This window comes from Chroicocephalus ridibundus, chromosome 11 (assembly GCF_963924245.1).
Source record: "Chroicocephalus ridibundus chromosome 11, bChrRid1.1, whole genome shotgun sequence".
Classification (NCBI taxonomy): domain Eukaryota; kingdom Metazoa; phylum Chordata; class Aves; order Charadriiformes; family Laridae; genus Chroicocephalus; species Chroicocephalus ridibundus.
In genome coordinates this window covers 9,239,331-9,267,295 of record NC_086294.1, presented here as the reverse complement: position 1 = coordinate 9,267,295, position 27,965 = coordinate 9,239,331, and the positions used below count along the sequence as shown (strand labels likewise).

The 27,965-nt window shown below is 43.6% G+C and overlaps 1 long non-coding RNA gene across 2 annotated transcripts in view; it reads left to right on the top strand.

The window, feature by feature from the left end:
- LOC134522175 (uncharacterized) overlaps positions 1–27,640 on the top strand; it is a 29,739-nt gene extending 2,099 nt beyond the window's left edge. Inside the window, exons 2-9 of one of the 2 annotated variants that reach the window (XR_010072953.1) lie at positions 272–317; positions 1,393–1,556; positions 8,136–8,323; positions 9,009–9,368; positions 11,354–11,543; positions 13,666–13,827; positions 25,528–25,646; positions 27,276–27,640. This is a non-coding gene — a long non-coding RNA (uncharacterized LOC134522175). The remainder of the gene's footprint in view (positions 1–271; positions 318–1,392; positions 1,557–8,135; positions 8,324–9,008; positions 9,369–11,353; positions 11,544–13,665; positions 13,828–25,527; positions 25,647–27,275) is intronic. The other variant, XR_010072954.1, reaches the window with a different exon arrangement.
- The last annotated feature ends 325 nt before the right edge of the window (positions 27,641–27,965 follow it).

Here is a 27,965-nt window from a genome sequence, read left to right as displayed (position 1 = left end):
AATGAGTACCTGTGACCTTCTTGTGAGGATTCATTAGGGAGAAGTCTGAAAAAATTGATTCAAAGCTGCATTTAATCCTTTAGTGGATACTGGAGATCCATGTCCCTATTGGCAGCTCTAGTGATCTTATGTTAAAAGTCTGGGCTTGCATCAAAGAATGTCTTTATTTTTCACTGTAATTATTAGTTGTACTCAAAATACTTGACTAAATATTCTAGATGTCATTATATTGAATCTAAATAGCAACTAAAATTATTTTCTTTAAAATCAGATCTGGTGAACTCAAGGGGAACAAGATTTAAAAGACTGAATAGGAGGTGAGTGTATCCCAGAGGAGGACAGGGTCAGGTCCCCGCAGGCTGCCTGCGTCAGCGTTTCTCGGCCTTTTCTAATGGAGCCCCTTTGAAACAAAAATCCTGGACCATTTCACATGCCCGAAAAGGAGCCGTCTGCACCTGCAGGCAGTCCCTGGCAGCATCCAGAAGCTGGCTCCCAACACTGTCTGCCAGTGCTCGTGCATCGCTGCCAACAGTGTGGGGATAGATGTGCATTTTTTTAATCTTCTAAATGAGATTGTTCATGGACCAGTTTCTGGTGTCTGAGAGCAGTGGTCCACAGCCCACAGGCTGAGTAATGCTATCTAAATAGCTTGCAGTGGTTAGGGTGCCTTAACTGGGTCACAATTCATTGCTCTCAGACTACTTTATTAACCGTCATGTACCTTTGTCTGAATCAACTACGGCCAGTTTCCACAGTACTTGACCTGTTTCATTATTCTAATATTACACTGGTTTATTTCAGTGAATTAATATTGAAACAGGCCTTGTATGCATTGAAAGTTTGCTATTCATAGACTACTTTATTTTCAATAACTACAGTATAGTTACAATACAAAAAATAAATACAGTAATCTTTTATATTTCAAGTATTTATATATTGCACCTGTTTGAAGAAAAAAATAAATCTCTGGCTTCTAATGGATTACTATCATTACAGTTATTTATTACAATGTGCTTTTCTAAATAAACTGCTTCCTGGGACACATTCCTTTTCTAAGTAATGGGAGGGTTACAAAAAGGTGATTAATTGATATTTGCCTGTTTGTTTTTTAACTGCTTATACAGAGTCTAACCGTTTTGATCACTAATATATAGTACAGTGGTTATGCAGTGACAAATACGGTAAATATCTGCGTACTTTCAGCAGTTGAAACATGGCCAGTTCTTTTGAATTATTAAAAATGTGGAAATTGGAAGGGAACAAGAAATGGCCATCTATCATCTCCTGTTTACTTTCTTCCCTCTTCCTATGTTTTTGGGTGTTGAGAACACATCTGAAACACATGGATTGATCAGTCATTTCGAGCTCACTCTGTTCCGCTACATTTCTCAGGAATTGATTCAGATGAACAGTTCATCTTATCACCCTGCCTGCCTCTTCATGGGCTGGGAGACAGCACGTGTCACCTCCAGCATCTGCCGTGGGTATGGTGATCAGATATCCCGACCACGGGAGGAAGTATTGCTGGGTTTGGAGACAGCTCCGTATTTGAAGAGGTAGGCCTTTTCCTTCATCCTCATCCTTATTAGTCAGCTGGTATGAAAGTTCTTGGTTGTTTAGAGTAAAAATTTATTGCTGAAATTATAAGGAATAGATAGAGCTGGGGTTTCACAGAGCTGCAAGGGCTTTTAACTTCTCGGTTCTCGCTGCCCTTATTCGCACACTGCAAATTGGCTCCTGTTTCTTACAGCATCTGGGCACTGTTAATACAGCTGTTACTGCAGTTGTGTCAACGTGCAAAGTATGCGTTTTACACAGTTTACATTCCTCTGCACTGTGTTTCATCCTGTCATCTGAGAATATATACAAAGAATTATGGAGCTCATAAATGTTTGTATTTTTCAATAAAAAAACCAAAACCCCAACCTTGCTGAAATTGTGTCTTCAGGGCTGTGACGTATTATGGCTTAGTGTAAGTATAACTGAAACTATACTATATAATCACTATACTGTAAGTATATGCTATAGAGATTACTAAAAATAATACTTAGTATTAGAAGTCGTTATTATTATTCCTGATGGCCAGAACTTTTTAGAAATGTGAAATAAGCTTTTCATTATGCGATTTTCCCTATTACTCTTTTAACCAGCTACAATGTACATACCTGGCAGTCTAGGTGTAAATATATGTTTTTCCTAGTGATTTATGCCTGGTATGGGTTTTGACATGTACTTTTTCTTTAAATTAGTGAAAAAATGCAAAAACCAGCAGTAAATTTTAGGCCAAAAAATGAAATGGAATATGCAATCATTTTTATCTTTCATGAAGGAAAATGGTCTGTTGCACAAAGTACTGTGTTGTTGGAAAATGTGATTAAAATGGAGACAGCAGAATTGAACCTCCAGATAAGCAGAGTGGAGTAATTCTACAGGAGAGGAAATTGAATGTTTGTTATTCTTGACGTAGACATTGTCAGTAGAAATATAACCAGGGCTTGAAATTAAAAATGCATCCAGGAAATAACTGGGAGTTTCAGAAAGCATATTGGGAACAAATGCAGTTGCTTCTGCCAAGCCTAAAATGTGTGCTTGGGCTAATACCAATTCATTATGAGATGTGATTTTTTTTTTTCCAAATACCAATTAACCATTCCTTTTTTAAAAAAAAAACACCTTTTTGGGGGGTCAGGGATGGTGGGGTGGGGAGGGACAGACAGTGAAAGTGTCTGTGTAGTTCCTGGGCTGAATCCATTATGGACCTGATGCATTTGGCATCTTGAAGGGTTCAGGAGAGGGAATACCTACAGGCAGTTCTTCATCTGACACTGCTGATAGTCTTCACTGATGTGGTGAGAGCCTGGGATGTTGTCGTGGAGCAGGGTGCGCTTAGCACCAGTGTGTCGATGTCTGATGTGAACTGTGGATGGTGGCAGAGTTTAGCTCAAGAGCAAATCTTGGGTGTGCTTTTCTTTAAGCCTGCACTGAAACTTCGGACTTGGATTTTTCAGTGGTGAACATGATTTTCATAGAGCGTGGAAAGATTAGTAGCTTCTCTGCATGTGAGCCATACTTGCATGTTAGGTCTGCTGAAAGGGATTAACACTATTTCAGATGCGTTAAGATATTGGCAACATTTGCCTTATACCTAAGCAATGGTGTCAAGACTTCCTTGTTGATCCTTAATTCATGAGCAGAGCTGCTCAGCTGTCGGTAGGAGTGATGGAAGAAGACCTCTTCAGTGTAGAAAGGGCTTGACTGGTTTTGGTGTGGTGTGGTGTAACCCTGAGAGGGGACAAGGCAGGCTCCCCAAGGCCCCGTGCAACAGTGAGTTGGGGAAAAAATCTGAATTACCGTGGAGAGCAAGGGACGCTGCTTGCCGTGGGCTGAGCAGGGACAGCCAGGCCAGGGTGAGCAGCCGGCCTGGTCAGGGGATGTGGGGACGCTTCCTCTGTGGGAAAGTTCAAGAAACGTGGCAAAGAGAGAAAGTCAAAGAAATGTTTTTTTTTAAATGGAGAAGACCGTAAAGTTCAGGTAAGGGTTTTAAACATTGCTGGTCTGGAGTTTAAATGTTGAGGTTTGGGTTGATCATGCTGAGCGGAAGTTTCTCGCTGACCAGTGCCCTACCAGCAAACGCGCAGGCGGGCGTGAGGCCAGTCTGCAGCTGCACCTGGCAGTGCTGTCATGGGGCATGAATGACATCTGCCCAGCAAGCAAAACACCCCGCTGCTCTGCAGAGCATGCAGCCCGCGGCCCCGCTTCCGAAACCCTCAGCTCTCACGCCTTGCGACATAGCAGGCCAATTTTAACCTGAGAGCTCCTGCTGAGTTTGAGTGTATGGCCACCTCTGGTGTCACTGTGGTCCTTTCTGGCTGTGAGCTTTCTTTTCTTTTTAATCTCAAGATCTCTAGAATGACTTCATCTTCCATTTTGCTTTCTTGTTTCAACTAACCAGAGGTCAGTGTAGCTGTGAGATATGTATTTTTCCACTAGCTGTGGGGAAAATGTATTTAACTAAATAAGGGTGAAGAAGATACATTATGCTTCTAATGAAATGTGACCATATTAATATTTTATTCCAAGTTCCCCATCGGTGCTAATTAATTACCACCCACGATGAGCTCATTTGAATAGTATCTGGATTTCATGTGAAGCTGCAGTAGATCATTGACTGGTTAAGAAGCATTAAAATTTCACTCTTTGGTTGTATGTTCAGACAAATGTAGATGTTGTATTAAAAAGAAAGGTAGTAATGGCAACATAGAGAATAAAAGTAGGGGATGATAAGGAAAATGCAGAAAATTTACACATTCCATTAACTTGATGGCTTTAGGATCTTTATGTTCTTTTCCTGTTAAAACATATTTAATTCAAAAGGAAACTTATGGAAGAATAGTCTTCAGGCACTTAACAATAGTTAATCACTCTAAAAAGGTTTGCCTTTTGGTGTAGCAGTAAAACTTTATATGATGATTGCCTATTAAGTATCTGTCCTGCAGGAATAGTTAATTCTTGTGTAATAAGATCTCCAAGCTATGAGGTACTAAGTGACCTTGCTGGAATAGGAAAAAATAATGTTTTTTCAAGAGGTAGATTTATGGCCTGTTGAAAAGACTCACCTCCTTGCTGCTCTTGCAAAGGCAGAACAATATAATTTTATGGGCTATCTTCTTGTTTGCAAATACATGAATTTAACACTTGAGTAAATGAGTGCTCAGAGGCAGGGGGACACTCCAGGAATGACACTGGAAGGATAGAGGATGGCACACATGAATTTGATAAAGGGTCAAAGCAGAACGTGGCTGAAACTGGCATTATGTTTTTTTAAGATCAGAGAGAACTAGTGCGCTGTGACGGTATTAAACTCAACAGGCAAATTGAGAGAGAGAGTTTGACCTTTTCTCCTGCTTAGTTAAAAAACCTCTAAAGCCAACTTACCTTGAAAGTGACTGTGGAATTATGAGGATACACCAATCCATACCTGCCCTTTAGGGATTTCACTAAAACGCTGGCCCAGCTGGTAAAGAGCTCAGCTGGGCTGTCCTCCCCAGGAACACCTTTGGGACAGGTCTGTCCCAGAGCTTTGGGAGGGAGCAGAGCTGCTGCGGCAGCCTGAGGTGGTAATCTTAAAACTTATTCATCTACGGCCCTGTCTGGGGTTGTCTGTGCTCCATGCTCGTCTTCCTTGGGAGACAGCAGCTCCGCAGCAAGCTGCTGGGTCAGCGCTCGCCTGGGAAGTGAGAGGGGTGGGTTTAGCTTCCCATGAGCACAGGGCTGGGAAGCAGCCCACGCTGCGCCCCATCATGCGGCTGCCCTTCTGGCCTGGGTGGGGGCTGGCGTGGTGTGGCCACCAGCAGTGCCCGAGCTAGCTAGCTTAGATCTACCGCAGGTCCATTTATTGTGTTTTGTGGAGGGGGATTTAGTATTTTTCCTAGTCGTTAGTGTGCCTGATTGTGCAACGCAGAGTGCCAAAGTTCGGTGTCCCCAGCTGCACGCGCGGACCACACTGGTGCCCAGGTAGTGCCAGCTTCTCCCGGCTACTCTACAGAAATGCCATGCGCTTAACACAGGCAGGGGGACTGTCCCAAGGGCTGGGCACTTCCATCTTTTGTTCTTCCAAATCCTTTCTCTGTTTCACCATAATATATTTTCACTGATGATGGTTTGATTTTTTTCCTGCTTGACAGTGGAAGACTGACTACCACAGAAGGGATGGGCTGCTGGCAAATGTCTTAACGTCAACAACACTATCCTTAGCAAGCAGTACTCCAGTGAACAATCAGAAACATCAGACAAGCAAAATATGTTGCTGTAGTACCCTATTTCAAAGTTGCAGATAAAGTTCCGTGTTATTTGAGGACCTTAACAAGAAGTTATTTTTGTTAATTTGTTTTTTCTTTCCTGTAATAGAAGTCTCACGGAGTCAACTGACAGACCGGTGGGACTGAACTCGGCTGTGGGTACCACAAGACAGTTATTTTGTAAAAATTTTTGTTCAGAGGTTCCCCTCCCAGCAAGTGAAATAGTTAAAGAAGCATATTTTTAATTTCCGTTGTTTGGTTGACTGGTTCAACAGCCTAAGAAAACAATTACAGCCATAAAGACACGGGCACACTGTTGGATGCCGCAGCAGAGGAGCTGTTGGATATCCTGCCAAACAACGCGCTCTGCCCTGAGCCTCTGCTGATTTGGCTGCGTGTGTCGCTAATTTAGCTGAAAAAGTGGCACTGGGTGTTATCAAGAATCATTCATTGCAATTTTCTCAGACATTTGTTGTTCATTTGGGATGAAGGTTTTAGAGATAAATTTAAGAGCTGTTCCTAGTTAAATTAAATTATTTAGGAAACCAGATAGTAATTGCTCTAGGACAGGCTGTACAAAGAATGAGGTTTTCATATGCACACAGTGCTGGCTGCACACTCACCGTACCCCTGCCTTCGGCTTGGCTAGTGAGCTTTACTGGGGAACCTTTGAATTCCTGCCAGGGCTGGGCAAATTGTAGGTTTGAGTAAGTTGGGCTGTTTCTAGTTGAAAAATTGGAAATATTTTGCAGCTTTGAATCAAATTACTTTCTCAGGGAAAAGCTAGAAACTCCTTGATGCTTTTTGATTTTTTTTTCATTCAACATTTTTATTTCCAAAAATATTTATACTTATTTACATTTTAAGAAAAGCAATACTAAAACAAAATAATTAATTCTCTTTGAACCATTCTGTTAAATAAATTTACTTAAATTTAGTTTTTAAGGCTAAAAGATTTAATCTGAAACCCTCTTGACCTCCAAATATTTTATTACAGACCAAATATTTCTTTTCATTGAACTTGAAGGGATTTTTTTGGTGATGCCTTATCTCACTGGAACATGAAGAAGTATGTTTAAAATGTTCCAAATAAATCTGAAATGATTTTTTTTTTATAACTTAAACAACACTGTTTATCATGGTGCTATGCAGACATAACATCTAATTTACAGAATAATGCTTCATCCAACATCTTATCAAATCTATTTTTCCTCAAAAATTCTGAGTTTGGGGTATGAAGCTTAATGAAATGTGTGACTTCTCTTAGGTTTGTAAGAAGTGACAAGGTGTTTCCTGTCTGAGATGTCAGCTTTGATCTTCAGTGTGTTTGAACGGTATTTATCTGTAGTCCAATACTCCTGCCTTTGGATGAGATTGTCACCCTGGGGTGAGCCCATCACATCAAAGTTGTGTCGGAGCACAACTGTGCAGCTACAATACTGATGGCTTCTGCTTGCCTTTTTGCCACCCAGACTCTGACAACTCTGAAGGGATGCACCAGTGACAGATTTCCTTCTTTTTGAGCTTCTGGATGGATTATTTTGTTAACAAAGATTGCTGTGCAACTCTGGAAGATTTTACCTCTGTGTCTGTGTCGTCGTATTAATAAAATAAAAAAATAAAATTAAAAAAAAGAAGGAAATTTATACCTTACCTCTTTGAAATTCTCAAAGGCTTCCAGAAAAGTGCAAAATGTTATACTGTTATACTTCTCGGCTATAAATTTCAGGTTTTATTACTAAGAATTCTGCTATGTGTTAGGGCACATTCTGTCTATATGTGTGGCCACTTCTGGTGCTGAAAGAAAACATAAAATAGCCTATTTTTCAATATATATGTCCTAAAGCCATTATTCTGCATCTGACCTACAGTCTGGGTAGAGTTGCTTTGGCTGCAGTGAAGGTTTCACTCTTCTGTTTTACAGCACCTGGAAGAAGGCCAGGCACTGGAGAGAGCAAGCAGGAGTATGAGATACTACTGTGCGTCAGGACAGCCTTAAAATGAATGTCGTGTAATCTCAGCTTTGAGAACTGAATTCCATGGGTTGTAATTGAATCCGCTGTCAGACCCATGGGGCTCAGTTCTTCAGCTTGGATATTTCTGTCTTCACATACACGGGAGATCAAAGCAGCACTTGATCATTTGCTGACTCTTCTGGATGGTGATAGCAGCAAGTAGGAGAGAAAGAATAACTGACGTGAATCATTTTAACAGGGAAATTTCATTGCAAAGGCTAGGCGCTCTCATGTTAAATACCTATATAGTGATTGTATCTTCTTAGCTGATAGGCTCTGTCTTGCTGCTCGCTCTTTAATTCACTCTGTTCTTTCCCCTCAGTTTTATCAAGGTTACATATAAATCCGTGAGATGCCGTTGATTGAATGACGGTCCCCAAATATTGCAAAGTGGCGCAGTGCTCTTAACGGCACCTATGGTGAGCTGCACTAGGCCAGAGACATCCTGGACTGCCCTGCTCTGAACACCAAGTTTGTTAACTGATAATCTGCTGTAACCTCCTCTGTCCGGTACTGCTGCTGTACAGTTATTGTTTCTTTTGCTTTGTCTTATGCCAAACACCCATTTTCAGCAAAAAAAAATAATCTCATTTGTGACTGTAAAGAATATACATTTGCACCAGCCACCAGCATGCTTACATGAACACAGATTTGTTTTCCTGAAGATGATAATGTGCTTCCAAAGTGTGTGAATTAGGGAGCTTCTAGAGTAATCAGTGATGGCAATGCGTGTGCTGTTTGAAGGCTCGGCAGCACCAGCATCCCCTTATAGGGGGATTCATTCAAGTCACACGTGGATGTTTTATTTCTTGGAGGATCTATTGTTCAAATTTTTTGTTTAGGCATCAGGAAAATAATATTTGTGTTTTTTAAGCATGTAAAGGGTTATCGTTACCAATGAGCTTTCCACCTCTTTCCTGCAGTAATCACACCTTCCTAAATTATATTTTTCCAGCTCATTAAAGTGGATCACACACTGATCTTATCCCTGTGGTGCACTGCTCTTAAAAGCATAGAAATATTAAAATCCCACAGGTGCAGGAGCAGCGCGTTCAGCTAAGTAGCTTAAAACTCTCATGTGCCTTTTATTCTGAAAATGTATTTATACTAAAAATGATCAGATATAATCACTGTTGCCTTTGGATACAGATGTACCTTCACACTGATGTGTCTTTCATGTAAATTTTTATTTTAGGGGTTGAAGAGTTTCTTTGTGGCTGTCTGAAATGTATCATGCTCACCAGTCTAGAGAAGGCTTCTTGGAGGAGCTCACCAGTTCCACCAGCTCCTGTTGCAGGAATATCCATTAAACAAGAGGGAGAAATGCACAAAGCAAAGGATGATACTGAAGCTTCTCTTTTTTTCATTTGGCTGAAGGCGCAAAACTTCATCCATTTTCTTCACTATGAAGCCCAGCCTCCAGGCAGTGATGCAGCAGAGAAGATGATGTTTGTATGGTGGTAACCACACAAGGCCTCTAATGAAATCAAGATGGTCTTTGGTACAGGAGTCTTTGCAGTCCCATCTCTTTGAGGGCAGTCCTACAAAATGTGGTGTAAGTAATGCGCTTTTTTTTTTCCTCAAGTCTACAGTAAGTCTTGAACTAATAATAGCACTACTGATGTTATCTCAAATTAAGCTTAAGCAGTTAAAACATGGCGGGGTGAACAAGTCACTATCATTTAAGTGAAGGAACAGATATAGGGCTGTTGTTACTCTGATAATGGCTCGTGCCTGCGATTGTACTCGCAGGAAGGGTGAGAGGGTTCCTGTGGTGGGTCTGAGCCATGTGTGTGGACCCCTAGAGTGGGGTTCTTCACTCCCTGCAAATTCACACACCAGATTACTGCACCTCCAGTGCACTGCAAATGAGATATCACTACCAAATAGTTGGTAGATATGTCTGCATGGCACTGAACGTCCCCAAGTGCCACAGACTGCCTGTGTCTAGGTGAAAGTCATGAAACTTCTCTCCAGCTCTTGAGCTCCAGTTCTCCATGAATGCTGGGCTTGCATGTAGGAAAACAGTTCACAGCCCCTGTGTAATGAAAAAGTAGTTGGTATTTGTGTCCTGAGCAAGTGTATGTTCTGATCATAGCTGTCCATGTGAAAAATAGCGAAGGAAAAAGCTATTCCCAGAGTTTATTATTCTCAAACCTTTTTTCTCTCAAAGCTGCCTAGGTGTTTTCTGTGCTCTACAACTGATGCTTGGTGAGAGGGAACAGATTAAAATTATTAGACACAGAGCTATTTTGAAAGCAGAAGCAAGCCTGCCTTTCAGCCCCATGGTGACCGACCATTCAGTGTGTTCTCCCTTTGCTACAGGCTACTGTAGTTACTTTCAAACCTTGCTTGCCCTGGATGACAAGGCATCTTCCTTCTGGATATTTTTAGGATCTTTAAACCAGATAAGTTTTCAAGTCCCAGACTATCCTACTGACAGTGCTGTATCTTTCCAGCAGAATAGAAAATATTTTTAGCATGCGGTTTCAAACCAATGTACCTTCCGTCTGTCTAATTATGCTGCCTTGCAGCGTACACGTTTATTCTACTTCACTGTAACCAGGGCAGTCCTCAGGTTGCCCCAGCCTGCAGCTCACACCCCAGCCAGCCTGCATGGGGATACGTGCCTCTTGGCACACCAAAGTAATGCAGAGTCACAGTGCCGAAGGTAAAGCAAGTCAGTGACTCATTTCCTGATGCTCTGTCAGATGCACGACGTGTTATGTGTATTAATTGATACAAGTCCTTACCGAATTCACCAGCTTTGTGCACAAGCACCAGAAATGAAAGCATCGCAACTCTGATGACTGCATTTTTTCATCTTGTCCTGTTCCCTGACTTACAAAACTGATCTCTTTAATCCAGTCCTCTAAATGCTTCATTTCAGAGTGAAATCTGTATTTTTCATTGTACTTATTTTTCCTCTTGGCAGAATAATTCAGGTGAATTCAGCTATATTTGTTAGTGCTGCTATAGATTTGAAACTTGCTTTTGGGACAAGTAAAGCATTTGCTAAATAGATACACCCCCTCTATCTTTTTCAAGCTGATCTATGACATATTCTGGTGCTCATTCACAGATCTTACTCTGTTTATTTTGTTCTGAATAAATCAATGGGCCGAATCCCCCTGGCACAGCTCTGTCAGACCAGCAAGGCTGCCTACATTTTGCAGGCGAATAAACTGACAGTCCAAACACTTAAAATGGAGAAGGAGCCCTGAATTCTGTTGCATGCTTGTTGCTCTTCACTTGTGGCTTTCTGCTTACTATTCACAACAAACAAATGAGGACAAACTCCTACACCCTTTCTCTTCTGGTATCAGCATGCCCCAGAGTCACCCACTGCCTCTGTTTGTGCTGTTTGCTGCCTCCCCTTCCCTTGGCTGACATTCTGTCCACACTTTTTGGTCCTTGATCTCTCACTGCCTCTCTTGGGGCATCTCTCTTGTGGTTTTTTGGCTTTTCTCCTTTTCTCTCCCGTAGATTGTGGGATTGGCTTTTTTTTTTCTTTTTCTTTCTTTCTTTTTTTTTTTGTAGCTCATCCCCCAGGATTCTTTTCTCCCTGCTTCAAGATAGTGCTTGAATCTGGTGAAAAAAAGCAAACGTTGTGAGTGCTGGAGGGGCTTGTGCACTACTTCAAAGGCAGAATGGAAACCAAGAGTGAAGCAACACAGAGAAGGGAGTGGACGGAGGCAGACAGAGAGAGGAGCTGCCGCAGCGGTAACAGGTCTGTAGGTGTTTGCATGTTTCGCATTGCAAGTAAGGTGAGAAAACTGCCCTGTGGCATTAAGCACTGCTCCCTTTTGCTGCCCCTCACCCATCATCTTCTCCTTAAGCCTCTGCATTTCTTCTTTATGCCGTGTGTGCCTTGTCCAGTGAATGCTGATGAGAGGCGTTAGTGCAGGCTGCAGACAGGCATTTATTCTCAGCAAATGGTCCTAGGCCTTTTCAAACGACTGGCTGTGCATTGCACACTCCTCTAGAGATGGCTCTGCGCTTGCTGCCCTTTGGTACCCCAAGACAGGTTAGCTGTTGCCGACTGTGGCTCATCTTTTTGGCTAGCATCCCTTTTTGCTTCCAGGAAAATGATGAGTTTATATCAGGTTCAGTAATCCTGGTGTCTGCACAGCTGAGAGAAATAGCACTTTAATGTGAGCGTGAGTGTGCATGTGTATATATGGAAACTACAGCTTTGACAAGCCTCTCATCTGCCTTGGAAAAGAAACAGCAGGGCGTAAAAGCTATGGAGTCACAATATGCTGAGTAAGGTCACTAGTTTTCAGTGACTCGCAATCTGTTTTTCTGGCAGCCCAACCATACAGCAGGTTGTGCTTTTTTTATCTTCTGTTTCTTTCCTTTGAAAGAATTATGCATCAGAAAAGTTAATACCTAAAGATGCCTTGGAAGGCCTGTCCCTTTGACAGGATACATGCACTCCAATATAGAAATATCTGTTCACTGGCATCCCTCCCTCACTCTACTGTAATAACCTATTTTTGCACTGGCAAAGAGACACTTTTTAAATTTACATTAAGTTAAAGTTATTATGAAAGATACTTGCAAGGTTGTGTCTCTGGTAGTCATCCTTATTTTCTGTTTTCTGACCGCCCACTGCCAACCTGAAGAGGAGTGTTGGGCAAAGCCACCTGAAGCCGGCCATGCCATTGTCTCACTGAGGCACTGAGATGTTTCTGGCTACCATTAAGTACCTAATTTCTAAAATGAGGGAGTTGTTCAATTTTTTTTTCTTTTCTGTGCCAAAGATAGGGCTTACACTGTCTCAGCATTTAAGGATAATATAATCAAAGAATGTAATTTGTTAGAAGAACGTGCAAAGATAGGATTTTTTTTACTTTCATTTTTCTGATTTTAAAAGCTTTTTTTCTGAATTTCCCCTTTTGTTTTCCTCTCTCGTTCTTTTACCCCCACAAAAAATTTGTTGTCTACTACATGTTGAAAAAAACATATATTTTGGAACAAACAAACCTACAGTCATTGAGGAAGGCAGCTGTTTCATTTAGAGACGTGAAGGAAATTTTTAAATCAGATTTGAAATAAAAATACACCGCCCAGAAGATTTGTCTGCGTTGATTAGTATCTGTTGCTTGCCTGTAAACCTTGAACTCTGCTGCTGTGCAGGTGATGGCAGAGCACCGCAAGCCTTCATGCATCACCACAGAAGAATCAGGCAGCCCTTCCGCCGCACCATGGAGGTATCTCTTAGAAGCAGGTCATAGATAAATGAACCAATTTGTATAAGAATAATCATCACTGGGATGATCCTTTCAGATTCATAATAGTGTATTAAATAATGATCGTTAATTTGTTGTTGGGGAAAAAAACCTAACTCAGCCAAGCATTTCCACTTTCTGTAGATAGCAATTCAATTACTATTGTGCTGGAGTTAAATCTCTTTGTATTCCTGTGAGAAATTTTATTCTTTATTTATTCTCATTTTATAGACTGGGACATAGGGACATACTTGGCTGAGAACATAAAATGAATCTATTTGAAGTTTTCTAGGAATTTTGCCATAGTTAATATCACTGGTTGAAAGGCTTGAGTATAAAGGAGGCTGTCAATGTTTTCCGTAGCCTAGCCGCCTCTGAACAGATGCCCACCGTGCAGAAATGCCCATTTTCTGCTTGGACGGTTGCTCAGAAAGTTGCTCTGCCTATTCCTGCCAGGGAGGGACCTTACAGGAGAGGAAAATGCCTCCTGATGCCCACGAATCACCAAACACCATCGGAGGCAGGATCACCTAAATCACAGCCCCACTTCAAAAGCCTCCTGCTAACATTTCACAGTTTCACTTGTTTTTTACATTTCCTCCTTTCTGTGTTTTCTAGTGCAAGCTCAGGCAAGGGAGAGTTTTTCCTGGATACAGAAATCTGCAGCTCTCATGGCATTTTTAGGTGTGTTGCTGTCAATCAACTGGTTCATGCAGAAAGCTCTCCAGAGCGGACCCGAGGCCACAGCACATCCTTCAGTGCCTGGGCACTTGCACCATGGTAGGGGCTTAGCAGTGGAAATTTTTATCTTTTACAACGTGAAATCAAAGCTCTTCTCCTGACTGAGATCTCACGCAGCGCTGACAGCATTTGCTGGGGTGCTGCCAAATAACAAAGGGCAATATTTTCTTTAAAAAGCAGAAAGCGTATTAAAAGTTTCTATGCTGTGTGAAAATCTCAGAGTCAGTTGATTAGGAGCTTGAAGTTGGTCGGACTGCTTCCAGCTTCCCCACTTCACCCTCGTTTCTGGGTGATACTGCAGCTGCTCTGATGAAAAACAGTTATTTAAAAATTTGCTCGTAGCTATGGCAACCTTCATGCACTGTATTTCAATTGAAACTCTAAAACAGCAGCAGAAGTTTCTTAATAGGATATTTATGAAGATTTTAGTTTTTGTACATTTTAAAATGGAAATATTCCATTTTTAAAGGGGGGTTATCAAAATCTCATTAATTTTGGAACTGCTGCTGCTTAGCTCTTTTTTTTTTTTAATCGTTGATTAAGATTCCTCTGGTTTCTTTAACTCTTGAGAGCCTAAGACCTGGGACACTTTCCAAATGCCTACTCCTCCTACCTGTGCCTGGCCTCCTGCTCTCTCTAGCAGAGGGCTGGTTTTGTAGTGGCAGGTGGAGGGACAGGGCAACCAGTTGTGTTGGGCTGGAGCATTGCCAGGGATCTCAGACTTTACCTTCCTGCAGTAAATAACCCAGGTGGTTTATTTAGCCCTTTGCCCACACAGTTGCCAGGTGTCTGCCTGCTCTGAGAAGCAAACAGGTGTGCTTGCACTTGGATTATTTCGTACCTCAATGATATTTCAATATTTCTTCTGAGAGGGCATACTGTTTGTCTAGGTACACCCACGGTAGGTTTTAGTCTCACAGACAGCTCAGTGTGCTAGCTGCACCTCGGAAGGGTTAAATTTGCAAAGCTGCTATTTTTCTTTTGTTTTCTTTGTGCATTCACACCTTCAAAATCATGAGGATAAAATTAAGGAAACCTTGCTGAGACATACACTCTGCTGCCCTAAACCCCCTCGAGCTGTGATGATATGTTCTGGTGCCTCCGGAGTGTGGATTAGGTCTAATTAATAATGTTTCTTGATCAATGGTTTTGACACAAATGCGTCGAAGGGATTTACGTCATTACAGCTGAAACAGCAAGGGCTTTTTGCTAGGAAGCTCCCAGTGCTGCGGCGCGGAATTTTGCTCTTTCTGATGGAGTTTTTGGCCTCCAGCCGCTGTAGGTGTGTGACTGCCTTGTCACTCTTGGGTTTGGTTTTTTTTTTTGCTGGGGCAGGTTTGAAGCTACTGGTTTGCACTGGAAGATGCCTGTGGTGTGGATAGGCACAATCCTCAGCTGGCACAGGTTGTTATAACTGAGCATTGGCACCTTTTATCTGTACCAACAGGATTATTCCTGACCCATACGGTGAAATGTTCATTTTTGGAAATACCTCACAATAGGTTATAATGAGCCAGCTGAGGAGGTGTTATCAAGGTAATCAAAGAGGATTTTTGTGTTTCTTTATTCTAATCTGTAGAAAAAAAGAGTTGCATTGATCACATTTCTCACAATACATCTAAGAGAAAACATGCAAGGGATGTGAAACATTCAACGCCCTCTGGCCCTCCCATTCTGCGTTTCAGATGGCTGACATTGTCTCCAGCCTCCTCTCAGCACAATGGACATCCCAGTGTCTAATCCGTATGCCACCTCTATCGCTGCGATCAGACAAAACAGGACCAGGAGACAGAAGAATATACACCTATTAGATAGGCAGGGCTCTAGGTGGGGAATTGCACTACAGCAAAAGAGATTAAATTAAATGATGGAACTTTGCAGTCCATTGACTGTGCTAAACCAACTACACTTTATTCAGGGTTTTGAAGCTCTAATGGAGATTGGAAAAGCTGCAAAAAAGGTCTGGAATTACATCTGTATTGTAATGGGAAATTTCTGGTTCAATAAGAAATGAGAAGGATCAAAGAAAATTAAGGCTGGGTGGAATCTTAAGAAATCCTCTAGTCTAGACCATGCAATGTGCTGAGAGGCATTGATAGACATCAAGGAGATGCAGGGCTTGGGCTCAGGGCTGGATCTAGGCTTTAGCAGTTCTATGTTGTAAAATTTCCCTATCACAGTACAACCACATATGAAAGGATTTGCACAGCCCTGCCTGCCTTTGGCATGGAGGTGAACATGCAGGAATGAGGAGAGCTAAGGTGTGTCTGTCCTTCGCTGAGTAGCAGCGAGGCCTTTTATACACCAGCGCAGCACGAAAGAGGCTGGAGGTACAGGGCTGCAGAGGCATCATCCAGTCACGTCTGTCCTCTCTTCCACTGGATCTTATGCAGGGAATGACTTGGTCAGCCTGAAGGATTAAAGCTCTTCTGCCTATTTTGGAAAGTGCCACGTGCAGCATGCAGACACACAGGGCTTCACTGCATTGCCGTCCGTATGCTGTGGTTATGGCAGGATCAATGCCAAACTGCGGATTAAAATAGCATTAGCACCATCTACTTTGGGACACTGTACTGAGGCAGTTGTACCATAAGCCGAATTTTTCTCACTTGAGAAAACATGTTATCTTCAATTTGCATAGGGGCAGTCAAGAAGCTATGTTAGAAGCTATGGCATACCTTGTTATGTTTTCCTGGTTTGTTTGTTGGTTTTAAAGTCAAATTGGCTTCTTTCAGCAGTTGGAGAAAACGAACACAATTAGAAGGCCAAAGACAGGGAATGATGCTGGGATAACTTGCTTCAGTAGCATTTGTGCCCTATATAATTTTACTTGCAGCTGGCGATCCACCTTTGCTTAGATTTCATCTTAATGGGAATTCTCCCAGTCACTTTTTGTGATGAGAAGATGTAGATAGATCTAATTCTTTTCAGCAATTCAGTGCTTTTAGCTGCAAAACTATAATGGAATGAAAAATGCAATTTGGAAAGGAACCAGCAATGTTTGTTTTGTTCTGTAGTTTCCCACTGAAAAAAAGGACTTTTTTTCCCCCCTGCTACTCAAAACACAGAAACAAATTCTAACAAGAGCTCACAATTGGAAGGAATTAACCAAGTAAATACATGAGCTACAACTTATGAAAGCTGTTTTCAGAAACTGCATGCAGGAAACACTGAATCACTGCACCTCCTCATTGCTCACCGGGTCCTTCTGCTCTGCCGGGGCAGCTCATGGCTGCTTGCATTGCCCGGACCCGCTGCACCGATGGCCTGCTGGGGCTGCCAGGACAAGCTCTTGCAGCATATCTTACATTGCAACAAATGTACAGATATTTGTAGAAGCCTTTAAAAATCTGTCACCCATCTGGCTTCCTTGTTTTGGCTATAATGTGATGATTCCATTATATCTAGTCCCTCTCTAATTTAATAGATTAAGAGTTTTAAGACCCACTACTCTCCATCATTTCATAGAAGCTATCTGCTGTGTTGGCAACTGTGAAATTCGTCTCTGTAATTTTCTTAGCATTCAAAGTTTCATTACTCCATCCTGGGTATACACATGGCAATCTCTGGCCTCATGTTTCTGCTCTTTGATTTTACTTTCCTTCAGGGATTTTCCTCTCTCCCCTTACCCTTGCAGCTCACATCCACAGGAAAAAAAAAAAAAAAAAAAAGTGCTATGAACTTCAGGTTAAATAAAACCATCTCGTATGAAATGTTTTTGAGGTCCAAGAAATCTTGTGGTAAAGCCTAATTCTCCGATGCAAACTCCTCAAAATTGGCTGAGAAACTGAAAAACGTGTGTATTTATTTGAGCAGAACAAATATTTATAGGTGCCCTCTGAGCTCTGCCTGCTGCCATCTGGCACCGGAGCCTTCCCGGCCCCTTCGGCCCTGGCGCACGCCCGCGGGGGGAGCGGGGCCGAGCCGCGGCCGGCATGGGGACGATTCTGCGCCTTCACTACTTCGGGGCTTTTCCTCCCTTTCCTCGGAATGAAAAGAGACGTTGCGAAGCTCCTTTTACCCATTAGAGGGCAGAAATGTAACAGCAATGACCGTGCAGAGCGCGGCGCGGGAGCTGCGCACGCCGCACCGCGCTGTACCGCACCGCACCGCACCGCGCCGCGCCAGCCGGCAAACCCGGGCGCTACCGCAAACCCGGTGGAGTCTAGACCGGGATGCGTGTTAATGCACTCCCGTTTCTCAAAAAAGAAAAAAAAAAAGCTCTTCGTTTCAGAAGGGGGAGGGAAGAGAAAGGGGGGCAAAGGGGGGTCTGGGCATCTAGTGAAATAGGTTGCTAAGTGTCTGTCAAGAATTTTAGGGGAGGAAACAGAATGAACCTTTGCCAGTTAATTCTGTTGGTGGAATTGTGAAGGGGAAGGCGGTTTTGCTCTAAGAATATTAGTTTTAGCAAAGAATTTACAAGTGGTATTGGAAGAAGGGGTAAAGTCAGTAAAGGGGTGTTTTCAAAACCATTACTTCCACTGACTGGCACTGGGAATTTGTCCCACTCCTTTCCTGGACTCCGCAGGAGAAGAAATTCAGTGATCGCAGGCTTGTTTAATCAAAATAGCTCTGCAGTTGCCTTTGCTTCAGGGATTGTGTGTTTGCACAGAAGATTGCTCATCTGAACCTCAGATGCACTCACTCCATCTCCTTCCCCCTTCCCCGAAGAAGCCTGGTTTGCAGCAGCCTGTAGCTCCCTTTTGTCAAGCTGCCTGCAGAGCTGCTTGGGAAGCTGAACACAGCTCTCCAGATTTATTAAAATGCATTGCTTGCTTTTTGTCAGCAGTGCTGATGTCGGTAAGAACAACAGGGCAAACACCTTAATAGGCAAGCCAAGAGCCTGTGTAGTGTTTATCTCACACACACACAGAGTTTGGATATGGCTCAGCTATTGCATTACAGACAGTGGTGGTATTAGCTTTGAATGGTGTTGGAATTAAGTATGACTGCGCCTGTGTAGAAGCCTAGATAGCTGCTGAGCTTAATACTGAGCTGCAGAGCCGATTGCCTCCAGGGCTGGAAGTCTGACCCCAGACGCAGTGCGGAGCATCCTTACGGATGCAGATCTTTGGGGGCAGCGTTGTAGCGAAAGAAAACTTTTAGCTGTCTTGGACTGGACACGGAGGCTGAACGACCCTGTCACCATGGAGGTGTGGAGTGCTGTGAGGGCTGGTACTGTGTGTCTGTCACTCTCCATCCACACTGATAAAATAAAAGAGAAAGAGGCAGCTCTTCAGGTGCTTTGCTAGGAGAGCGTATTACAGAATAGAAACAATTCACCTGGCATTGCCCTCCTGTGGGTAGAGCTGCTTTTCCACAATGCACAGTAGCACCAAAAATGCTCCTTCTCCACGTACAGGAGAAAGAATAGTCTCTTCTGCTGACCGTACTGCAGAACTACTCCAGTTAGTTAATAATTTTAATGGTAGAGGGTTTTTTTTGGATCTGAAAAGCTATGTCCGCTGTCCAAATCATCTAGGTCTTTTTTATGTAAATAAATATTATAAATATACACCAGACAACTAAAGAGCCTCACTGAATAGCTGCACAAAGAGGCTGAAGGATAGCACTGAATTGATGGAATAAAAATACATCTGTGGATGTAGATGGATCTCACCTGTGGGAGTTGAAGTCCCTTTTGTCTGAATGTCTAGTTGTGACCAAGTGGGGTTTGCATCCCACCTGGAAAGGTAGAGACTTCTGTTTAAAATGCTTAACCTTTGTTTAAGAGTTGCTTCAGTAATGACTCATGGAGGAGACTGCAGTGAATTGAATCACTACTCAAATTGTCTACTGTGTGAAGAATTTACTTGCAGAAAAAAGGTTAGTGAAAAACTTCTAAAGTCTAAGGTGATCACAGCCCAAACTGCTGTAATCATTTTAACTTGCTAACTGCTGTGGGCTGGGCTCAGCCTCACTGCTGATGGCATTTTCCACTGCAAGATTGTTCTCCTACTTTTTCTTTGGATCATGTTGGTATTGCCCAATGTCAAAATATAGAGTAACTCAATGTTTCCACTCAGTGCTTTTGTATGTAAAATGTGTTAATGTGTTCTAGGCAGCAGAGCATCTACTATAAGTGGATATTTTGGCACCTCCTTTGGTCTGTAGCTATTTCAACTTTTCCTGAGCTGTTTGAAGGGGAAACATGTCCTGGCACAGACAGGAGAGCTGCAGCGGTCCCACTGCTCAAAGGCAGTGAGGTATCTTCAGCTGGTGGGACTTCTCCATCAAAGGACTCCAGTCCTACGTGGACATGCTGAAATTGTGGTGGTAACATTGCAGATGTGACTTCGTGTGTCAAAAAGGAGGTGCTTTGTTCCTAGCAGGTGAAGGATTGGATCAGAAAGGTGAGGACTTTCTGAGGAGGTTGAAGTTTTAGTCTTGAAGGAGAACAGCTATTATGGTGAGGCTGGGTCTAAGGATGGCAAGGGCAAGAGGATAAGGTCTAACCAGGGGTGTCTGTGAGCCGTCTCAACAGAGAGTATCTAAGATATCGGTGACTCCAGTAAGCCATATAGGCAGCGCTGCTCCTTTCTGTGCTGTTGAGTAAGCCAGTCCTACCCAGCAGAACTCGCACAGCCTCCCACAGCAGAGCAAACAGCCTCCAACACCTCCATTTGTACCCAAAGAGGGGTGCTGCCTTGGAAGCTGCGAGGGAGGAAGGGAATCATCAGATGGCTCTGTCTCCGTAGGCAGAGCTGCCTGGTACAGCCCGTGTCCTGCAATCCTCTCAGCCTGTGCCGATCACGGGCTGTGGGAAGGACCTGCACGCAAGGCAGGGCTGTCTCGCTGTCATATTCCATCAGCTTGCCTTGCTCTTAATTGCCTGAGCGTTGGACATCTAATTTTGATTCAGGCTAGGGAGAGTCTTGCACCTCCAAAGTAACTAGGTGGAGAGACCAAGCATTTAATGGGAATCTGAGTAACCTGTTGGATGGCGGGGGGGTGACAAAATCAAGTTCCCACAGTGAGTGATGAAATAATTACATCATAACTGGCAAAGCTGCTGATTTTAAGGAGCATAAATTTCCCAAGGGCAATACTAAGGTGACAAGCTTTCAGCTCTAGTGTGTCATTTACTGCTCTTCCTTGTGTTGACTCTTACAGTGGTTCCTGTGGAGCAAGTGGCTACTCAGCAAAATTAATGTGGCAGAATGAGACCCTCAGATGGGGTCTGGGATTTCATCATTAAGCTTTTCACATAATTCAAAAAACACATTAAAGTTAGGCGAGACCATTTATCAATTCTTTACGAGTTTGTTTCCCAACCCACACCACAAAAAAATTCACCCAGGGGTTCTTGCAGTGCTCCCAGGAGTTATTGGCAGAAGCAGTTCTCTGGAGCTAAAGTGGAAGAGACTATTTAATGTGACTAAAGTTCAAAAAATGCTTCTCTTTCTGATACAAATATCCACGATGAATTACCACTCCTCCTCGGGTTAGAATATAAACCCAACAGCTTCTACCTGGCAACCTTTAATAGCTGTGCATATGCAGCCTCTTTGCGCTGCGACCCAGGAGAATGGCTTCTTAATATTCCTCTTAAAGACTTAGTGCTTGTGTTGGGCTTCCTGTAAATTCATAGTGTTTCATTTGCAGCCACACTGCAACAAAACCCACACAACGATTAAGAAGCCTTGCACGTAGATACAGAAAATGCAGTCACAAGATTGCTAAATAGAAATTGCTCTATCTTTAAATGATCATGAGCTGTCAGCTGTTCCTTTGTTTGGATTATTATAGACACACATAAAACATTTGATTGAATGCTCAAGTTTTCACCAGCTAGAATCCAGACGGATGTCTGATAAAATAACAAACACACCCCACTCCACCCCTCCTCAAAATCCCCTTCCTGCTTCAGCTGAATTTCTCCCTGCATTGAAGCCAGTATTTCACGGACTAAATTGGACAAAGCAAGCAAACAATCTCCTTCGCATTGATTTCCAAATCAAATCATTGTTAATCACATCAATATTCCCAGCTGATTCGACAGTCTCGGAGGCCAGCTTTCTGGCTCAAACAAGCTCGTCTGTATGGATGCCATGGAGCCCTCTGTGTGTGCCGCCCAGATTCGCTATTAATTATTGTTGGAAACGTTCAGGTCTGATTCTCTCACCTCTTCTTTCTCCCCCCTTTCCCCTCACGCACCAAGGAAGAAACAGAAATACCATTCTTCACTTGACATCAGATTTCTAACCTCTCTCAGTGATGTGAAGAGGACAGCTACCTACTGCTAAAATGCAGATCCAGGTACCGCTGGCTTACCTGTAAGAACCACAATACCTCAGCCGCTGGGAATCGTGGCAGACATTTCTATGTGGTGAGCTGGTAATTTCTGGGGCTAAACTGTGCTGTTTTGTGGTGCAACACCGAAAGGGGGTGTGAGAGCTTAGGGGGCATCAGAGCCTGCCTCCTCAGGCTGTGCTGACTGTGGAGCAGAAGCCTGCTCCTACAGACATTTGTCCAAAGGATTAATTTCAAATGCGTGGGTATCTCTTTAAGTTCAGTGAGGCGCCTCTCATGCTTAAACTAAGCAAGTGCTTGTGGTTTTGGAGAGTGGCAACTGGGGCAGAACCAGCGGAGCTGTGGGCTGGCGGTGGCAGAAGCAGCGCCGGTGTTGGCAGCGCGCTGCGGGAAGGGATGCTGGCAGCACCCAGCAGGAAGTCGGAATCAGCTCCTGCCCCGCCAGCAGCAGGTCAGGTCTCACTGCAGGTGGTGAACAACTCCTTCCCTCCTTTGCAAAAGAGGGACCAGAAAGGAAGAAACGGTGGCAGGTTCAAACATGACCGTTTCCAGCAATAACAAGAAACCCCAGCAGTGTGTGCACACACTGGCAAAGCAGCACACACAAACACACACGCAGCACATCATGGTCCATTTTGGTGGAGCCTGTCTGGTACCAGATTAATGGTTAGTCTGAAATGGAGAGAATGAGCATTGGAGACTGAAATACCTTCTCGTGCTGAGCCACAGCTCACGGGAACTCTGGCTACGCACACGTGGGCACAGCTGGTTGGGAAAGCATATGCTGCCCATTTGACATGTAATAAATTTACCCTATCCGTTAAGCAAGACTTCAGGACTATATCTGTGGCATCTATTAAGAATGGCAAATTAATTAAAAGTACGAACTAATTAACCTCGCTGCTCTCTGCCTCTTCCTTTGCCAGGGCAGTGAGACTCATCCTGCTGTAAGCCCCGCAGCAGCCTGCGCTGTGTCCTGGGCAGCCCCGGTTTTGCTAATGGCCCACGCGCTGCTCCCGGTGCATCTGGGGACCGAGGTGCCCTCTGCTTAATGAGGGCACTGACAGTTTGATCGTGCTTTCTGTAAAAGTGTTCTCCCTTGTGCCTTTACTGAAATTGTCTGCGGACTGGTTATAATAAGGCCCTGGACCAGTGTGTGAGCTGTAGAGTAGGGTCGCCAGCAGAGGCTGAGATTGGAACAGGGTTTTGAGGGGTCTCTGCCTTAGAAATGGAAACCTGATGAGGCGAAGAAGGCTCTAGAAAGAGACATAAAGTTCTCTTAAGATGGTTGAGCTGAATTTACGGAGTGTTGGTGCAACATACAGCCCTTTGAACTATCCTTTAGCAGAGTATTGTTTTGCATACCCTCAAGGAAGCTTTAGCCAAGGGGAAATTGGGGCTAACTTCATCTCCGCCGCGGCTAACCTGCTAGAGACCACTGCGTCCTCTGCAAAGCGCAGAGCCTGCACACACGCCAGTGAGCACGGCGGGAGGCTCTGCAGCGGCTGCACAATCAGTCTGCGTCAGCGCTACAGGTGGCTTCACCCCGTGAGAGCTAGCCTTTATTCGCTTGCTGTCACATTCTCCTGTCTGCTCGCTTGTAAATCAAATTGCCATGTTCTCTGATGATAATGTTTTACTCCTCCAAAAGTTACTGTTTGCACAGTGGCATCTATGCAATGCTATTTTCCCCTCTGAATAATCATTTTCATAATCTGAAACTGAATAGAAAACCCAAACAACTACCATGGAAGAGAGGAAAATTCTCACAGAATAAATCTCCATAGGCTCAGTTAAATTTCCCTGTAAATGCATATTACTTCTGGAGCTTCCCGTGAAGGCAGCAATGAGTAGAATTATTCTGCTCAGTTTTTACCTACTGACCCTACCAAATACTTGCCTCAGCATGCCATCAGAGGTGGTGTAGAGCTGATGCATTCGCTATTTTCTGTTTAATAGAGCTGATATTCAAATCGAGTGATATCCCTTGTCACAAATATAATTTCATCCTTCTACCACACTTGCCAGGAACAATGCAATGGCCTCGCTGTTAGGTACCGTGCTCGGTTCATTACTTTAAAATATGTTAGCACTTTGTTCATAATAGGTTTGATGGCTTAAACAATATAGGTGCTGAATTTTTAATGGTAACAATAAGGTATTTGAAGAAGGAACAGGAAGCACAAGTCCCTTGTGAGAAAGCTTGTTTTTGTGAGACTAAGTCCAGTTTTGCAGCTGTGCTGGATCATGCCAGCACCCTTTTTTGAGGTGACCCAAAAATATAGCAATTACTACAGGTGATTTGTCATTTAAGGGTGTTATGAGAAATACTTCAGGGGCTCTCACAGCACAGGGGTGAGTTTTACCTTTATCCTTGCAGCCCAGCAGAGAGGGTCTGGCCAGCCATAGGGTCCAAGCTGCATGCAGAGGGAGAAAATCTTGCCAGTGCTTAAAGCATCTGTAAATCAGTGGCAGAGATGGTTCTGGTGGGGTGCTAAATTTGATGTAGGAGCACAGGCATGGGTGGGGATTTCAGGATCATGTGTCCATTGGTACCATCTCCCCTATTTCCTTCTGGTCTGTTGAGTGCTATATTCAGGTCTGGTGTGTCCAGTTGATAGTGAGAGTGAAACCCTACTGAGCGTCCCAAAATCATCCCGCAAGGAGCAGAGCATGGAGCTGCAGCAGGGTAGGAGGGAGGGGACCAGCTGAGGGTCCTTGCAGCGTGGAGCAGCTCACAGCGTCCCATGCTGCCCAGGTGCCGTGCTGGCTGGCTCCTTACTGAGGAGTTTGGAGGTACAGCCAGTGATAAATAGCATTATGGGATGTTTCATAGATAAAGCATCACTGCCTTGCGGGGCACCAGGCTTCCTGGAGAGAAGCACAGGGGCATTTCTGGACGTGATGGCCAGTCCCTCTGCTCATGGCGGGCCTTCAGCTCCCCCTGCATGGCTGCTGCCCCTTCTCCTCCTCGCCCAGCCCCACACCAGCCCCTTTCCTCAGGGCAACTGCATGTTCTTGTTGACATGCCCACAAATGGCTTCACTGGTCTTTCCCCTGCTTGGGAAAAAGTTCAGAGGCTGCACAAAATTTCCATATTGCAAGAGGAATCTGGGGGTTCCCCTGGGCAGGACTCCCCAGTGGCGTGTGGGGAAGAGAGGCAATGTTCTAAGGAAGGAACTTTTGAGAGTATTTCTGCAAAAAACCAGAAAATATTTTACTTTTAAAGCTTTATGCACAAATTTTGGCTTCCTCTGAAACTGGAAATTGTCTCACAGCAACATATGCTAATTCATTAGATGAATTTCATTCATTGAAATGCGAACTAGAGTAATTTCTTCCTACTTTTGAATGCAAATTGCAATTCAGCCTTAACTATGGCGGTATTCCCATTACACAAGGCTGAAGAATGTCTATAATATTTACTTTATTCTTGCTTTTAACTTAGCAAAATCTTTTCTCAATAAGCTTCATCTCATCCCACAGAAGCCTTTTGTGCTGTTGCTCACGTTGCAGTTTTGCACCGAAGGGTCGCCTCAGCCCGTCTGGTAACAGCACCGCCTGGGACATAAGTCTCCTGGACACCAGGGGGGACCAGAAAGGAGGTATTGTGACTTACAGTTCCATTCTTGTTTCATTCCTGGTGGGAACTGGGTCAGTCCAACCTGCAGCAGTCTAATACCCGCAGAGCAGGGGCCTGCTGAGGCATAGCCAATATCTGGCATATTTTCACTTTGATTTAAACGAGTAATTAGTTCGTTAATAAATAGAGGAATTTGCTCCTATTTCAATTTGCAATTTGAATTAATGATTCTTCCAGCAAAAAATAAACTACCCCAATAACAGTGTCTTTATAACCACAAGGCTTCTTTTTGAACTGCTTATGAAAATGCTGCATAACCTCCATCAGTACTGAACTTGTACTGAGCATCGCAAGCATTGAAAGAAAGAAGAGGAATAGTGAGAGGGAGAGGAGAGAGATAGAATGAAGTAATGAAGTTTGCTTCCCCCCATATATTAGTTTTTTTTCTTAAAAATTGTGTTGATAACTTTTTTCTTCTCACAATAGACTTGCCTGTGTATTTATGTGTGTTATTCTCTCTGTGTGAGGCTAATGACTGCCTGAAATCATTCACTGAAAACAATTGTTCGGCCATCCCTCCGTGTACTTTAAAAGGTGATAAAGTACAAGATTTTCGTTATTGTTCAGCTCACATCTGGAGCTGACTGCAGCCCGTGTCTGGCACTCCAAGTCAATAGCCTCACTCTATATTCCACCCGCACCTGTTCCTTTCCTGAGCTTATTCTGTCTGACTTGATACTGCCGGGTGGTGTAGTCACAGGAGGAATTGTGTGCAGGAGAGAGCGCTCCGGTTTGTGGTAGGAAGCTGGTGTGAGGAATTGAAGCTCCCGTTGTGACAGAGATGGCAACAAAAGCAGAAAACTTCCTCATGCAGAAGGAAAAAAACATCTTTGTGATAACTGAGACAGTCAGAGGTGATACATGGGTATCGAGCAGTGGCTTTCACACTAATTTCCAAAGTGCTGTTAATGTCAGGCTAGGTCAGGTCTTGAAACTTCCTTGCCAAAGGCTGCTGCCTGGTGAGGCTGCTTCCCACTGCTGCGGCTGGCTGACAGGACTTGTTCCCACATACATTTTAGCATAATGGGCAAGGAGCAAACAAATCCTCTCTAATGCACTCCCCTCCCATTCCAAAATCCTGAAGGTTTTGTGTGCCAATTGCAGATAAGAAGGAAAACCAACCCAAGCTTCCCCCTGGCCACCAGAGCCAGGGGGCCACCAGGCCTGTCAAACAACAGGAGCTGCCCCTTAAACGACATAATTTCCCCACCATATAGCATCATTGCTGCAACCTCCCACTGCCGTCACCCATCTCTGAAGGGCTGTTGTTGCCCAGTCTGTAGATGCTTGAAAGAAAATCCCTCAACCTTAAAATTGCTTATGGTAAAAAGATCCAATTTGTCGATGTCACTGTCTCAACAGACCAAACCATCTCAGGAGTTTAAGAATAAAACTGGTGTACACTGGTGTGACTGGTTATGGGGTGAGGGAAGGAGCAAAGACTGGCAGAGAATACAAAGAAGTTGGGTTTGAAGGAAAGGCATCTTAACAAACAGCCTTAATCTTCACCTTTCAGTATTTAAGTCACAGAGCAGCTTCCTGCCATTATTAGAGCAATTAAAATGCAATTACTTTTTCATCTTTATTTCAGTTGTTGAATAATTAAAGCCACTTTACATCAAGGGTGATCCATAGAGGAAGTCATTTTGCATGTGAAAAGCTGCAACGAGTGGAAGACTTTGGGGTATCGGCAGTCAGCAGTGAACAACTGAGATTGGTAATGCTACAGTAAGCCGCCTCCTTTGCGCAGCTCCACAGGATCATGGAAGGAGGCCAATTGCTGGATTTCTGTACTTTATCTTGATTAAACGGCTGTTTCAATTTGGTATTCACTCCTTTCATATTTGTAATCACTTTAAGATTTTCATTTTATAGTATTCACTTATTTAACTGCTTGTTTCCTGCCAAGTCTAAAAAAAGAAAGGCTTTTCCCTCCCTTCTCCTTTCTGAGCTGCAATAAAAGCAAGAGTTTACACAAAATTACTTCTATATTTAAAGTCTCCTGATGTAAATCTCTGATCGCTTTAAATAGTCAGGGCTGGTAGATGTTGCAAGTAAGTATTGCAGTGAAAGATCCTGAGCTGCTGGGGGAGGCTGGCAACTGCTGAGTGCGTGGGCAGGCTGATGGGTATCCCTGGGCATGGGGAGGGGACCCGTGGGACCTGTGCAGGTGCCGCCCCCCAGATCCTCCAGAATATTTTGGGGATTACTGTGATTCCTTTTCAGCTATGTGCTGTGTGCCCCCCCCCCCCCGAAGGCTCCTGCAGCGCTGCGGGATTGG